A 17,520-nucleotide genomic window follows, 5' to 3' on the forward strand; every position below is an offset into this window, starting at 1 on the left:
AAAGAGTGAGAACTGGCCATGAAGAGGCAGCATTACCTGGAATGGAACGTAATGCTGAGAGTTTCTCTCTCCCTCCTTTCCTCTTCCTTTCTGCCTTCCTTCTTTTATTTCTTTTTATAATGAAAAAAACTTAAGCATATGTAAATCTGATAGTTGATGAGAAAGACCAGGTGAAAAGTAAAGTTGACTCCATACTAAAGAAAAAGAAAGTATAACCAACAGTGTAAGGTCCTTGGAAAGTTGCAGGTATGGGAATCATAGTACAAGTAGAGGGGTCGTCAGACAGAAAAGAGACATTTCCACCATCCCAACAGGGAAGAGGAGGCTGGAACGAGAGCGGCTGAGCATAGCTGTAGGATTGGGAACAGCAGACACAGCCATAATCTGTAAAGCTGCTGCATGCACAGGGCGTGCGGTGGGAGTGGAGAGAGGTGACGGTAGAATCCAGAAGTAGAAAGGGTTTGAGACGGTATCACAGGGAGCGGGAGAGTCAGAACTGAACTAAACAGGAAATATCAGATAGTAAGAAATGTCAGATATTAAAGGCCTGTTTGAAGTTAATGGTCACATGGCTTTTTCCAGCAGGACACAGAGGAAGCAGAAAGTTGGATCCATCCAAAGTTGGGTTTTGCCAGGTGGGTACAACTAAGACATAAGGGGGTTTAGATCATCGGCCAGGTATGTTATTAAAATGATGATTCGTTCAGTCTAATGTGGTTAAATGAGGAAGTAAAGAAGGCAGAGGGGTGATTGATTAGAAGTAAATAGAGGACTTGGAGGATGGGCATTCCAGTGAGGTCAGAAAGGGGTTGCAATGGGACCAGCTGAAAGCTGCGAGTCAGCATTGCTCAGAGTGCATTCTGAAGGGCAGGACCAGGCAAATGGCTCATGCACTGAGAATGCATCATTAAGGTTCTGAGACATCCTGCATCACAGAGACCTATATTCTGTTTCACCAAGCACATTCTGAATCCCGGAATTACTATTGTTCCTGGCCTTTGCTAAGATCAAGTGGATCGTGGCATCACTAAGCCTTTTTTCAGTGGGATACCTACTGACATTCTTCTAAACTAGTGTTATTCCAAACACCTCTTAGCAGTTCTGATTTGTACATCACCTGCTGACACACTAATATCAATAGGATGAAGGGAATAATTATCACAGCACGTGACCATTATTTTTATATATGCTTTAGTATATTTCAATACAAAAAAACCTTTTTTCCTGTTAAAATTATGTATAAGAGTAAAACATTTTGGGGAGAGGTTAACGGGAGGGTCATGAGGTTAATATGGTTAGGGTTAGCTTATTCCACTCTGAAGGTAAATAAAAGACAACACTAGGATTTCTGCCAAGATGGAGGTGTAGGTGGAAACACCTTGCATCCGCACAACCAAATCTAAAAACAACAAAGTTTTAACAACAATAAACATAACCAAACCACCCAGAAAATCGACAAAACGAAGTCTGAAAACAATGAAATGCTCAGCTAAACCGGTAAGAGGGGCGAAGCCAGCAGTGGAGTGGGTTGGCCAAAAAGATCCCCGAACAGGATGGTGCACAAGCAGCTGAAGGCACGGATCCCAGGTGCGGGCTAGCTACGGGCGCACACAGGGATGAGGCATGGCGGGCTGTCTGCGGTCGGTCGGTCGGTCGCGCATCTGCGTGCGGAGAAACCAGTGAAGAGGCAAGCATTGAGACCGCAAGGCGCAGGGTGGCAGGCTTGCACATTTCCGCTCCGATAAACAGGTGGGGGTGAGTGGTGGGACGGACTGGGCCAGCGGAGAGGACCGCCATTGTCCCTCTCTGACCCCGCCGCCACATAGAGAGTCACAAACCAGCCACCTGGGTGGCCCCGCCCTGGTAAACAGCTAAGGCTCCGCTCCTCATACTTAACAGGCGAGAACAGACCAAAAATGGCTCAAGAACAACTCAGAGCCCCAGAGCTAATAAATTTAAGCAATCAAGAAATTGCCAAACTTTCAGATACACAGTTCAAAACACTGGTGATCAGGATGCTCACAGAACTGGTTGATTTTAGTCACAAATTAGAGAAACATATGAAAGCTAAACTAATTGAAATGAATGGTAATGCATAGAAAACCAATAGCAATGGAAAGGAGACTGGGACTCAAATCAAAGGAGTGAAACAGAAGGAAGGAAAAAAATGACCAAACAGAAAAGAATGAAGGAACAAGAATTCAAAAAAATAAGGAGAGGCTTAGGAACCTTCAGGACATCTTTAAACATTCCAACATCCGAATTATAGGGGTACCAGAAGGGGAAGAGGAACAGTCACAAGTGGAAACCTTATTTGAACAAATAATAAAAGAGAACTTCCCCATTCTGGCAGAGAAAATAGACTTCCAGGAAATCCAGGAAGCTCAGAGAGTCCCAAAGAAGTTGGACCCAAGAAGGAACACACCAAGGCACATCATCATTATATTAGCCAAGATTAAAATGAAGGAGAGAATCCTAGAAGCAGCAAGAGATAAGGGGACAGTCACCTACAAAGGAGTTCCCATCAGACTGTCAGCTGATTTCTCAAAAGAGACCTTCCAGGCAAGAAGGGGCTGGAAAGAGGTATTCCAAGTCATGAAAACCAAAGACCTACAACCAAGATTGCTCTATCCAGCAAAGTTTTCGTTTAGAATGGAAGGACAGATAAAGTGCTTCTCAGATAAGACCAAATTCAAGGAGTTCATCATCACCAAGCCCTTATTATATGAAATGTTAAAGGGACTTACCTAAAAAAAGAAGATAAAAAAGATGAACAGTGAAAGGACAGCAAACTCACAGTTATCAACAACCACACCTAAAACAAAAGCAAATTAAGAGGACAGCTAGATCAGGAGTGAACCATAGAAATGAAGATCACGTGGAGGATTAGCAACAGGGGAGTGGGAGAAGGAGAAGGGGGTAGAAGGTACAGAAAATAAGTAGCATAGACAGTAGATAGAAAATAGATAGGGGGAGGGTAAGAATAGTAGGGGAAATACAGAATCTAAAGAACTTGATACACATGTTCATGAACTAAAGGGGGGGAAATGGTGGTGGAGGGGTGTGCAGGGTGGAGGGGAACAGAGGGGGGGAAATAGAACAAATGTAATGGCATAATCAATAAAAAATGTTAAAAAAAAAGACATCACTACTGTGTTGGATAGAGTCCAGATTTAACCACTTATATTATTGTCTTCATCTGCATTAATAAACCTCGTTTGACCATTAAACAGCCTCTGTTATAAAGGTTCTGATACTAATCACATAAAATGTGTATTTCTATTCTTTAAACCTCATAATAAGTTTTCTAACATAGATAGTAAAAAGAATAAAGAATAGCCATTAAAGCTTGAAAAAGAGAGGTCTCCCTTTTCTTTCACTTCAGTTCTTAGACATTTAAGAAAAATAAAAAAGTAGATATCAGATATAAACTGAATTAATGTTTCTGCTGCTCATCCCTGAAAAAGGATTACTCTTGCCCACCTCCTTGACATTCGCCTCAGCCAATGAAAGGTGAGTAAAAGTGACATGAGTTATAAGCAGAAGCTTAAAGAGCCAGTCATGGTTCACCGTGACCTGTTTCCTTCTGTCGCAAGGCCAGCATGTTCTAGACAGATGCTGCTGTCAGCCTGACTCCCAGGATAAAGGGGACACACAGCAGAGTGTCAGCTGATCCTTAAAGGACACACGGCATGAGCAAGAAATAGCAAGAGTAGGGGGGTCAGCTGTTAGCACAGCATAACCCAGGTTGTGTTGACTAATACAGAAACCACATTCTCTACCCTCTATTCATGCTTCCCAGACTGGCAACTGTTAACAAACATAAATAGAAGTCATTCCCAGAAGCATGAAATTCCCTCCATAGAATGTCTAGAGCAGTGGGGGCAAGTTAGCTTCATCTCTCATGTCAACGCTAATAAACCCCTAACAAAGCTTGAATCGGCCCTGTAGAGAGATCCGGAAGCCACACCCTTGCCCAGAAGGAAGAGTGCCGCATTTACTGGTATGTCTTCCAGAACCAGGAGGTATGATAAGCCGTCCACTCTGGCCTGTGAAGCACAGCCTATGCTCACTGTCACTTCTGTTATTTTTCTCGTTTGTGTAGGAGGCATTATTTTTTTAATGACCCCAGGAATAAACAGAAGCTAGTCCCTAAAATATTTAGATCAATAATTTCTTTCTTTTCAAAAAGATTTTTATTTATTTATTTTTAGAGAGAGGGCAAGGGAGGAAGAAAGAGAGGGAGAGAAACATTGATGGGCGAGAGATACTGGATTCATTGCTTCTCGCACGCCCCCACCTGGGGACCTGGCCCACAACCCAGGCATGTGCCCTGACTGGGAATCAAACCAGCAACCTTTTGGTTCGCAGGCCGGCATTCAGTCCGCTGAGCCACACCAGCCAGGGCAAAATAATTTCATTTTATTTGTGGATCAAAGGAGGAAACAAAATATTTCTATCAGAGCTAATCACAGAATTCCTCTCCAGGCAGAGATTGTCTTTGTGAGAAACATCTCGAATGCAGTTTTTAGTTATTGGGATGGTTCGTTAGGCCAAGTGTAGATGGTTTGCAGTGAAAGCAAAATAGTTGAACTGCTTTGCATCAGAAATATGCAGTGGACCTGTCACTGAAGGAACAGGAGGAATTCAAGGAGGTCGAAGAAGAAGGTCAGGAGGGTCCAGCAACGGGGCTGGGGGCTGGGGAAGAGACAAACCCAGGCAGTTCCCCGGAGGACAGAGTGGCTGAAGGACTTTGAAAACTGAGATGGTGAAATACACAGTTGCATGTGTTTTGCCCTTCTGTGTTGTAAAGTAACGTCCATAATCCTAACAGACACACACACACACTCTCCAATGCCCAATTCCTCAGGAAAGCCTGCAGCACACACACAGCCGTGCAGAGTGGCGCTCTGGGTCTGTAAGAAGTCCAGTAAGTAGGTGCTGTACGCAAAAGGAACAGCGCACTCAGGAAGCAGAGCACAAAGCGGAGACCAAGAAAGCAGTGGGAGCAGAGACCAGTGGCAGAGGGAACACAGGCTCCTGCCACGTGTGCCAGCAGGAATTCTCAGAGCTGCTGCGACAGAATCTGGCCTACTTATAAGGCGTGGAGATTTGAGACACTTTTTACTAAATCATCAAGGACCAGATGAGCTCAGCAAGCTGGGGAAGTTAGAAACATCTAGTGGCTGACATCTGGCCCACTCAGCTAATGATGTCAAGTGGGCGTCTCTGGTTCACAGTGGCAGTGAGTAGCATATAAGTCATGAGCAATTAAAGGAAAATGGCTCACTGCACCGTCCCTGAAAAAAAGCAGTCCCTGCCACAGTCCAGGCTGCTTGCTCTGTGCTTGGCCTAATCCTCACTATCCCCTGCACAGCGATAATGAGTTTGCTGCTTTGTGGGCTTTAGAGGTTAGGGGAGAGATGAGTTTGGTTTAATGCCTGCTGACTAAGAAGACACACGGGCCCTGGCCTGCCTCTGATGCGCTGTTGCATTTGAGTCAGAACTATCTCCATTTCCGCTCTAACAAAGTCAGGTTGCTAAGAAAGGGCAGCTAAGCATCCAGAGACAGAGACCTAAGAACCTTGTCTCTGCCACAAGGCAGGGAGGGAATAAGGAAGGAGTGGGTACACTGCCTCTCAGCCCTCCCTTGTTTTTAGCTCCTCTGCAAGAGAGCTGTTGCCAAAAAGCATTAGAGCTGCTGCTGATTCCTATCAGATAGGAACCACCGTAAGCAAGGCTAATGTTTATGGAAGGCTGCCCATCCCACTGAAGGCATTAACTGGATGCGAAAGCAAATCGAGAGCTGCTCCTTGAAGAGTGGGTAGTCCAGAAGGGAGTGTAAACAATGAACTATAGAGCCCTGGCTGCTGTGACTCAGTGGACTGAGTGCCAGCCTGTGAACCAAAGGGTCTCCAGTTTGATTCCCAGTCAGGGCACGTGCCTGGGTTGTGGGCCAGGTCCCCTGTAGGGGGAATTCAAGAGGCAACTGCACATTGATGTTTCTCTCCCTCTCTTTATCCTTCCCTTGCCCTCTCTCTAAAAATAAATAAATAAAACATTGAAAACAAACAATGAACTATAGGACAAGGTTGAATTAAATACAGGCCAAACTGGGCAAAAATGACGTGGTTTGGGTGTTCAGAGGAAAAACTGCCTCAGCTGGTTCTTGGGCGATCAAGGAGGGCTACACACGGAAGGCTGGGTCCAAAGGCCTGGAAGAATTTCCAGGGGCAGAAAATCCAGAAGTGGTCTTTCTAACTGATGGAACTGGAGGAGCAGCAATAACAGTGCCTTTTCAATGCCTGGAAGTATAGTTTGGAAACTGAAAGCTGAGAGATTTTATTACATTTTCGTAGCAGTAGTAGTAGTTGTTGTAATCCACGCTCAGGAATTTGTACTTTATTCTAAACACATCAGGGAAAGCAACGCACATTTTGCAAGGTACTCTGTGTTCTAGATGTGTATCTGCATCTTACAGACTCAGTCAATATTTAACTCCCTTCTTGTATGCCCAGCGCTCTGCCAAGTGTCATGTGGCCAAAAGGAAGACCACAGTCTTTATTGTAAGAGGCTGTAAAAAAGATAATGCACAGACCCAGAGTCAGAAAGAGAGCTGGGGAAGAGCACTGATAAGCAACAGGCTTCAGGACCTCAGCGAAGGAAAGCTGATCAGGAGAGGATTAATGGAGAACATGAGCTGGGACTGAGCCAGTGAGCAAAGTCTAGGATTGGAATTGCAGAAAGAAGGGAGACGTACATTCTGGGATTGAGCAGGAGGAGGGTGGGACAAAAACAGCATGCACAGGCTGGTAGGGCAGTGGCTTGGGGTCCCGAGGATATTGGTCCTGGGGTAGAAAACTAGAGTGTGTGAACGAAGTCCTAACCTCATAAATTCTGTAGACAGTACCACCCAGGATTCTGTACCAAAGCCATTGCCTTTCTACAAACCAATGTAGAGGTCAGGGCTACATAGACAACCCATTGTATTTACTCGTTCCTATACAACCCAACCTAGAGACACACCCAGAAAACTGCAGAGTGCAACCTGATGCTAAAGCAGATGTTTGTTCATTTGGAAAACAGCACAACTTCATCGGTCTGGAAAGTCCTCAAACGTTCTTGAAACTGATATCCAGGAAGTTCTAGGTCAGTGCCTGGGCTCTAGGAGGGACCAGAGGAAAAACGTTTATGCAAAACCAGGACACGAAGACCAAAACCAGCATGCAGGAGGCGAATCCTGCACATGTGCCAGAAACTGAATTCTCCCACCTTAGTATAGCATGAATAAAATCACCTCCGAGGTAAGAGGTGGTGCGGTACGTGGGAAGATCCCAGCGCTGAGTCCTGGCAACACTACTGACTGTATGACCTAATTGTTCTGAGCTTCAATTTCCTCATCTGTAAAATGAGGATAATGGATCTTGCCTCACTGTTCTGACACGAAGATGAAATAAAATAACACAGGCAAAGCACCTCACATGATAACTGGCATTGACTAAGCCTCCAGTACTGGGCTTCCTCTTCTTTTCCTCCCCTTGGTCTCACATTCTCAAGCCAGACCAAGAGAGGTGGGGTGATTTTGAAAAAACTAACCAGGGGGATATGATGCTAATGAGGCTTAAAGCCTCAGACCATATTAAAGGTCTGCGGGAAATTGGCAGTGTGTCACTTCTGACATGGCTCAAAGATTTGCATCTGTTCCAGATGTCACGGCTCGATCAATGCTGCCTCTCCATCACACTTCAGCACCAAATGTCAGGATAGGATCCCTAACAGGAAGCTGGGGACAGGCGAGCTCAGCAGCCCAGAAACCCTGCCTCCCACCCCCCAGCTCAGGCAGGACAGGAGCCAGGAAGAGGTGGCTGCGGCCACTGAAACAGTTTCCAAAGGGTTAGTTCACACGGGAGACTCGGGACCAGAGAAGGCAAAAGAAATGATCAGTGAAGGGAAGTCCTCAATGTAGAACACAGCCTGGCTGCCGGGAAGCCAGAACAAGTTAATAATCCAACTTGACAGGCAGCCAGGAAACTTAGGATAGCTCAGTTAAAGCGTGGGTGCTGTGCAGCCCAGAAGACAAAGGCACGTAAACAACAGCAGGTAAAAGGTGAATCGAGCGATTTAGCAAGTCAGATTGGGAATCTGTCATTTGCTAAATCTCAGATGTCCCTTCTCTTCATTCCCACAGCCCTTGCCATGATTCAGGCCTATACCGCCTCCTTCTAGCTCGGGCACACATTAATTTTCTCTGTATACAACTCTCATCAAGTTCCCTGGGGCTCATCACATAAAATCTGAAGTTCCTAACCTGACATTCAAAGCCCTCCATAATATGACCCCCATATTAAACAGCCGGTTCCCCTTCAGAATCCTAATGCTCCAGCCAAACCAAAATAGACACACTCAGACCTCTGTATTTTTCCGTTTCAGTGTCTTTGCTTGAGCTCTTGTTTTCCAGGGATTCCCACATTCTGTATATTCGTCTCCCAAGGCTGCCATAACAAATTACCACAACTCAGGTGGCTTAAAACAACAGAGATTTATTCTCTCACAGTCCTGGAACCCACAAGTCCAAATTCAAGTTATTAGCAGTGTTGCTTCTGAGGAGGAATTGGGTTCATGCCTCTCTCCTCACTTCTGATGCCTGCAAGTCATCTTTGTCGTTCTTCAATTTGCAGTGGGCCTGCCGGTCTCTGCCTAAGTCTTCAGATGGCCTGCTTCTCTCCATGGGTCCGGTCTCAAATCTCCCTTTGCCTTTCTCCTGGAAGCACACCTCTCATTGGATTCAGCCCTCCACACCCCCCTCACCCCCCCCTCCAAATCCAGGATTAGCTCATCTCGAGAGCCTTAATTTATTACATCTGCAAAGACCCTTTTTCCAAATAAGGACACATTTGCAGGTTCTGGGTAGATACATGTGTCTTTTGGAGGGGCCACAATTGAACCCCTACATTCTTCAAGCCTTTGCTCTTTCGCTCTCTCCTCTGTGAAGTGGGCCCCGATGCCTATCCACAGGAAGTTATCTTTCCTGCCAAGGAACTGCCGGAGTGTCTAACTGAACTCTGCCTGGTGTGACGGTGACTGTATGCAGGACTTATCCTTGAACAGGCTGCCTCATTTCCACAACACCTCGGTTCGCTCATCTCGGAAACTGAGATGAAAATTATGTCTACTTATAGCACCGTTTCAATAAAAACAAGTTTTCAGGGACTGAAACACAGTGCCCGCCAGACATAGTAAGTCACCAGTTATCATACTAAGTCCATATGATCATGATCTTGATTATTGCCATTGTATTAGCTTCTTCCCGACTACACTGTAAGTTCTTTAACAAGGGGCATCTGAATCCTCTGTGGTATCTATGGGGTGTCTTGCACATCTTGGATGAGTGACCACATGATGGGAAACATGACACATAAGATATCTTGAAATAAAACAGTGAACACGGAGACGGATTGGGGAATGTTAGGAGGAGAGTGAGCTCTCTATCCGTCTCCCCATCAGCAGAGAAGGGCTCAGGTCTTTCTCCAGAGGGGAGAGTCTCTTAGTCACTCCTAAGATATTTCTGCCAGCAGTTACTCCCTTTGACTTATGAGAAGTACATCTTGGAGATTTGCCACCCAGGGGCCCTTCTAAGTAAGTATAGCATATCCAAGGAGAAGTCATTTTCATAAAGAACATCATTTGTGAATTTGTCATCATGGTAATTATATCTTGTTATTTCCCTTGTACCTCTCAACACGGACTTGACTCTGAAACGGAAAGGAAGAAGGGGGCAGGCGAGAGGGCTGACTGCTGGTTTAAGGGAAGAGTGACTCAGCGACCCCAGGACGCCTTCTCTCAGGAACTGAGGAGGTGTGCTGACTCGCCTTGGCCTCCTCCCAACCGCTGCTCCCTGGAAGGCCTCTCAGGAGGTGTGGGGGCCTTTAATGGAGCTGCTGCTCCCCCCACCCACCCCGGACAAAATCCCACGGGCTATTTGGTAAAGCTGCCTTCTGAAGAGCCGGGACTCCTGACAAATGGTTCTCTGTTTTGTTCTGCCACTTGAGTGCGGATCGTATCCTTAGCCGGTGCAGCACCACCGACTGGCTCTCATTATGCGCCAGGCCCTGTACTGAGTGCTCCGCTGATCCCCCCGGGGGCGGGGGGGGGGCCTCACCTCAGCTCTAGGGGAGACCTGTGATCAGCTCCATTTCACGGGGAGAAAGTTAGGCTTACAAATATGAGATAATGTGCCCAAACTACAATGCTTGTGTGCAGTTAAGCAAATATTCAAATCGAGGTCTAACTCCCACACTCGGCCTCTAAACTCCCGTGCCTACTGCCTCCCACGTGCCTCCACACAGCGGGAAAGGAAGAGCTCTCTCCACAACTGCACAGATGAGGTGGGTACACTTTATACAGAAGTACTGAATCACCTGGCTGGGTGGCTCAGTGGGCGTGGCTCAGCCGGCGAATGGAAAAGTCACTGGTTTGAGTCCCATCAAGGCACATGCCTGGGGCCTGGGCCAGGTCCCTGGTTAAGGGCATGTGACAGGCAATTGATTGATGCATCGCTCACACATGGATGTTAAAAAAAAAAAAAAAAGAAGTAGTGAAGGAAATTAATAGTCTTCTTACATTTCCCAGGTTAGAAACATTGAGGCAGACCCTTCAAAGATGGGTAAACAGCTGAAATCTCAGAAGTCATCTTTGACTTTGCATAATAAATGTAAACATATTTCGAGTTTCCAGAGAATATCTATCAGAAATAAATCCTTAAATGTTAGTTCTTGGGGAGGAAAGATAGTGCGGAAGAGTCATTCCCAACTTGACTCTAATTATACAGCGTGCAAGTGCAGACAGGAGCAAAGATTCTTATTTTAGTGAGGTGTGTACAGAGTGGAGTCAGTGAGGAGACAGAAGCTGAAATGCTTACACATACTTTCCCAAGCAAATTCTGTAAAACCTATAATCTGCTGTGTGTGGCAGGGGCCGGCAGCTGTCATCAGGGCTCAGACTTCCCTGGATGAATTCAGTTTGGAAAAGAGCAAAGCCGCTCTTGCCTGCCCAGCACTGGTTCTGTGTCCATGTAACAGTTGCCAAAACTATGCTCATTGATAACACTTCCTATTTATAATACACTTTTAAGAATAATGTATTTTTTTGTTGCAGAACTCTCTGATGGCAGATGTCCACGTGGAAAAGAAAATAATAAGAATGAAGTAAAAGAAAAAAAAGAAGAAGGAGCCCTGGCTGGTGTGGCTCAGTGGATTGAGTGCTGGCCTGTGAACCAAGGGGTCACTGGTTCAATTCCTGGTTGGGGCACATGCCTGGGTCGCGGGCCAGGTCCCAAGCAGGGGGTACGTGAGCAGCAACCACACATTGATGTTTCTTTCCCTTTCTTTCTCCCTCCCTTCCCCTCTGTTTAAAAATAAATAAAATATTTAGAAATAAAAGAAAAAGGGACTTGTGAAATTTTAATTCTTATTTTTAATTTTACATGAAATGGAGCCATTTTCCTGGGGAAATTAAAATACAGCAAGTCTCCTTCACGCCCAGGGCACAGCAGCGCCCCAGCGGACCCGGCCCCACCCCCATTCAAGATCTTCCACGGACTGAGGTGGGTGAGCCAGGCGACGGTGACTAAGGTTATTGGACAGTGCTCCTGTGCCTTTTTGATTAAGCCATTGCATAGGCTCCTTCCCAGATGCTGACGTTTATGCTCCAGAGCCATTGAAAAAGGATGAGTTATTGTGAGATATTTTTATTTCAAGTGATTACTAAAAGGATAAGAATTCATCAACTTTTGATCTAGACAAGACCTTGAAGCAATGCTGAAATCCACCTCCATAATCTTGTGTTGAAATCCCTGTCAGGAAACTGTCAGCTCAGTATAGAGATTAATCACAATGAATGTCCGTGGCTCCTGCGGGAGAGAGAAGCCTGCGTCTAGCAAAATTGCCACCAGATTTAGAAATGCGGTCTCCTAACATGGCCTCAAGAAACCTAATCACATTTATGCAAATTCTTGCTTTTCAGCTTTTCCCTAGGCAGCAAAATTGCCCTTCTCATATAGTGCAAATCTAGGTAGTGTGTGGATTGCTCTTCAAACACATTCTCTTGGTTTCCCACCATAATTTGAATCACTGTGTATAAATATGTACAATATATTTGCATTGATTGGTACAGTGACTAATTTTATTTATTTTTGTAAGTACTCCCTGATCTTCTGCCACAGAGAAATAGCCCCTTTTATTTTAGCATCTAAGGGATGCACAGAACCACCCCTTTGTACTCTGGCTCCAAAAGCTGTTCGCTCTCCAAACCAGAAGATAGTCCCTTTCTGGAGGGGAAAGAGCGCCACCTAGTGAAAAAATGTTTCACAACCATCCTTCAACATGGAAGTTCCATCTCAGTTTTTCTAGCCAGACAATCTCGGGTCCCATCATTCATGTGAGTGCATTTTAGAGGCTGAGCCCCGGTGCTTAGGGTGTATGAGATTTTCAAGGGCCAATAAAATTGAAACCTGAGAAAAATCTACCAGCTCTAAATTTTTGTTTAATTCCAAAACTGAAATTAGTAAATTTGATTAAATATCTATAAAATGTGACATGTCAATTAGTCACAAGAAATTCAACTCTTAAATAGCTATATATAAATAGCACTTAATGTGGGTTCATTTTAATATTTTCTATGATGAAAGACAGGGCCTCTTAAAATAACAGTAAAGGCCCATTTTCCATAGAGTTGATCTCTCTTAAAGACTCTAGATTGTTCATGACCATTAACACAGTCCAGCTACATCTTGATCTTACTCTTTAAAGATATTAAAAGCAATACTTTACATATGCACAGTGCCTGGTAAAAGTTTACATATACTCCCATTCAACTCATTTAATCTTTACAATAGTTAACGAAGAAAGGATGAATTAGGACTTCCGGCCAAGATGGAGACATAGGTAGATACATTTTGTGTCCTTGCACAACCAAAAGAAGGACAACAACAAATTTAAAAACAAAAAATAACCAGAAATGTCAGAAAATTGAACTGTATGGAAGTCCGACAACCAAAGAGTTAAAGTAGAAACACTCATCCAGACTGGTAGGAGGGGTGGAGACAGGCAACTGGGTAGGAAAGGACTTGTGGCAAGGCAGCAGCTGGCAGACTAGGCGGTCCCACACTCACGTGTGAATAAACTAGGAAGAACAACTGGGGAGTGAGACAGACTGCCAAATCCAGGGCTCCAGGACAGAGAAGTAAAGCCTCAAAACCTCTGACTGTAAACACCTGTGGGGGTTGCAGTAGCAGGAGAAACTCCCAGCCTCACAGGAGAGTTCGTTGGAGAGACCCACAGGGTCCTAGAATGTACACAAACCCACTCACCTGGGAATCAGCACCAGAAGGGCTCAATTTGCTCGTGGGTAGTGAGGGGAAGTGACTGAAAGCAGGTGGAGACCAAAGCAAGAGAAACTGTTCCCCCTCTTACCCCCTCCCCCCACACAGCATTACAATGCAGTGACATAGTTGCCCCGCCCTGGTGAATACCTAAGGCTCTGCCCCTTACAATGTAACAGCTACATAGAGACAAAAATATGGCCCAAATGAAAGTACAGATCAAAGCCCCCCAAATTGAACTAAGTGATGAAGAGATAGTCAACCTATCAGATGCACAGTTCAAAACACAGATAATCAGAATGCTCACAGAAATGGTTGAATATGGTCGCAAAATAAGGAAAAAGTGAAGGCTATGCAAAGTGAATTAAAGGAAAATGTACAGGGAACCAACAATGAAGAGAAGAAAACCGGGACTCAAATCAATAATTTGGACCAAAAGTAAGAAATAAACATTCAACCATAACAGAATGAAGAAACAAGAATTCGAAAACATAAGGAGAGGCTTTGGAACCTCCAGGATAATTTTAAACATTCCAACACCTGAATCATAGGGGTGCCAGAAGGACAGGAAGAGCAAGAAATCAAAAACTTATTTGAACAAATAATGAAGGAGAACTTCCCCAATCTGGCAAAGGAAATAGACTTCCAGGAAATCCAGGAAGCTCAGAGAGTCCCAAGGAAGCACACACCAAGGCACATCACAATTGCAATACCCAAGATAAAATAGAAGGAGAGAATCTTAGAAGCAGCAAGAGAAAATGAGACAGTTACCTACAAAGGAGTTCCCATAAGGCTATCAGGTGATTTCTCAAAAGAAACCTTGCATGCAAGAAGGGGCTGGAAAGAAGTATTCCAAGTCATGAAAGGCAAGAACCTACATCCAAGATTACTCTATCCAGCAAAGCTATCATTTAGAATGGAAGGACAGATAAAGTGCTTCCCAGATAATGTCAAGTTAAAGCAGTTTATCAACACCAAGCCCTTACATGAAATGTTAAAGGGACTTCTCTAAGAAAAAGAGAATCAAAACTATGAACAGTAAAATGACAACAAAATCACAACTATCAACAACTGAACCTAAAAAAAACCCCATAAAAACAAAATAAGCAAACAGCTAGAACAGGAACAGAATCACAGAAATGGAGATCACATGGAGGGTTATCAGTGGGTGGCGGAGAGAATGGGGGAAAAGGTATAGGGAATAAGAAGCATAAATGATAGGTACAAAATAGACAGGGGGAGGTTAAGAATAGTACGGAAATGAAAAAGCCAAAGGACTTATATGTAAGACTTATGGACATGAACTGAGGCAGGGGAATGCTGGTGGGAGGGGAGGGTGCAGGGCAGAGGGGAATAATGGAGAGAAAAGAAGTGAGACAACTGTAACAGCATAATCAATAAAATATATTTTTAAAAGAAAGGATGAATTAAAATTTTTGGATAAGCTAGGGTTTCTTTTTTGGCCAAAGTACAAAATATTACAAATTCTGAAGAAAAAAACCTAGATCCAAAACATACTAACAATCACCATTGAAATAAAAATAAACTTCTCACTTGAAATTGCGTATGTAGACTTTGACAGAGGACAATGCATAGCATGTGACTCCAGAGTCAGATACTCTGAATGGGAGCTGTGTGACCTGGGAAAAGTTACTTAACCTCTCTGTGCCTCAGTATCCTCAACTGTAAAATGGGGATAACAGAATACTTATCTCACAGAGTTGTTGTGATGTTTAAATCAGTTCATATATATGAAACAGTCAGGTAATGTTTGGTGCATAGTAGCAGTTCAATAAGTTCTAGCAGTTAATTATTATCCAATCAAGCCGTGTCAATTTTTGATTCTCAGAAATAGAGCAATTTAAGATTTTGGATAAATCAACACGATTGAAAATATCCACAAAAGCGCTCTCATATTTTATTTTGAAAACTTTTTAGAGATAATTTCCAACTTGGAAATAAGATGCAAAAATCAAAAGAGCATAAGAAACACTCGTGTACCCTTAACACAAATTTGCTTATTGTTAACGTATTACTCATCTGCTTTATCATTTGCACTGCAGATCACTTCAAATCTGTGTCCCTACTTCTTATTTCTAGTTGATGATGCATTTATTTACCATTTCTGAGGAGCAAATTTTCACAAGTTTGGGGCCTTAAAAATACCACCTATTTATAAGCACACAGAGGTACATGGTCAGAACCCTGGGCACAGCATGACAGTTCTCTGCTCAGAGCTTACCAGGACAAAAGGAGGATGTTAGCCAGGCTGAAAGGAGTCCTTCCTTGGCTGTGGGCTAAATTCAACTCCTTGCAGCTGTGAGACTGAGGTATCCATTTCCCTGCTGGTTGTCAAATGTGGGCCATTCTCATCTCCTACAGGTCACCCATTTTCCTTTCAATGCAGCTCCATCCATTGCCAAAGCCAACAATGAAAGATCTCCCTCATCTTTGAATTTTCCTCCTAAGGAAAAGCCCCAATTTTTTTGAGGGCTCAATTGATCAGGCCAGGCTCACCCAGAGATAATCTAATCTCTTCGTCAATGTTAAGTAATTTGGGCGATTAATTTCTGCAAAATCCCTTCACAGCAGCACACAGATGAGTGTTTGAGTAAGTGGGAGAGGAGCATATGCACTGGGGGAGCAGGAGTTGGGGGGCCATGTCAGAATTCGACTGACCACATATGAGGTGCTTTATTAGTCTACACATTAGTTTGCTAGGATTAGCAAAATACCACGGGCCGAGTGACTTACACAACAAAAGTCTATTTTCTGACAGTTCTGGAGACTAGAAGTACAAGATCAGAACAAGCATGGGCAGGTTTGGTATTTCCTGAGGTTCTTCTCATTTGCAGATGACCACTTTCGCACCGGGTCCTCACATGCCTTTTCCTCTGGGTACACACTTCCCCAGGGTCTCTCTCTGTCTTTCTCTCTGTCTTCTTGTTAGGACACCAGTCCCCTGGTATTAGGGTTTCAGCATATAAATTTGGGGGTAGAGGATACATTCAATCCCTAACAGTCTAATAGCAAAACGAAGAGCTAATATTTGAGCTGCCAGACACGTACTGAACTAAACAATTTTTTGTAGGCTATCTCATTAACATGAATCATTAAATTATATATCATTATAATCATTATATAAAATTCCAGCTTTATCAAAATATTTACTCTTCTTGATTGGAAATCCTGTACGATTTTAATGGTTATCTGATTGTTAGAGTGACGTATCTACTATCATGTGCTTCCGGTGCTCCATTCTGAGTACGGCTTCACTCACCAAGTTTCACTGATCAACTATGAGCTTGGTGCAAAGACGCAAAGATGAGTAACCAAAATTCACGCTCTCGGAGAGGAGAGGCATGTTTTATGTGTGTCCCCATGTACATTTTGAAATATCTTAAAATCAGTTATATTTATAGAACCATTCCGCACTTTTAAGTTCTTATGCGGGCTGAGGCACTGAAAATCAAAATAAGGATTTCGAAAAAGAGAAAATTCCTACGAATATTTGGTTTTCTTGAGCTGCCTCACCCTCACTGCGTGGCGACATTCTTTTCTGTGTGGCTTTGCCTAAAGTCTCTGCGATTGGAGAACAATCAGCAGGGATTTGTAGGTGAGAGGCAATAGTTACATAAAACTCATACATCTGAGTAGGTAAGGCGCCTCACGTTCCACTCGCTCCGCTCAAAAGACGAAAAAGAAGAAAGAAAAAGAAAAATCCTTCATTTTCTCACTGTGCAACCCGTTCACTTTTACGCTACTAACACGGAGCCCGCGCCTTCCGTGGGGCAGATTTGCAGGCACTGGAGGAAAGTCTGCACTTGCAGGCCGCGTTCCTTCTCAGCTGTGGGCCGAGTGTGGTGACGGCACCCGGGCAAGGAGCCTCTTCCCAGCCGACCCCCGGCTCCAGACCCAGCCCCTGGCCCCCTGGAGCAGACCGGTCCTCAGCTCTGGCCCTCCTACTCCTCCTAGTGGCCCGCGGGCCGGGTGCACATACTGCACACCCCCTCTCTGGTTCATCACTAATTCACTAGCACCTTCCGCAGCAGCGTGGACTGGGCGGGCGCTGAGGCCCGGCCCCACCCACGCTTGGGCCCCAGACCCGTGGCCCGCCCCGTCAAGCGCCGCTGCGGGCTCAT

The 17,520-nt window shown here is 44.5% G+C and overlaps 1 protein-coding gene across 1 annotated transcript in view; it reads right to left on the minus strand.

Annotated features, from left to right (window-relative positions):
- Window positions 1-17,520, minus strand: part of FBXO34 (F-box protein 34) — a 170,748-nt gene that overhangs the window by 698 nt on the left and 152,530 nt on the right. The gene's annotated exons all lie outside the window — the stretch shown is intronic.

Source organism: Artibeus jamaicensis, unplaced genomic scaffold (assembly GCF_021234435.1).
Source record: "Artibeus jamaicensis isolate MK-2021 breed Jamaican fruit bat unplaced genomic scaffold, CSHL_Jam_final contig_548, whole genome shotgun sequence".
Lineage (NCBI taxonomy): Eukaryota > Metazoa > Chordata > Mammalia > Chiroptera > Phyllostomidae > Artibeus > Artibeus jamaicensis.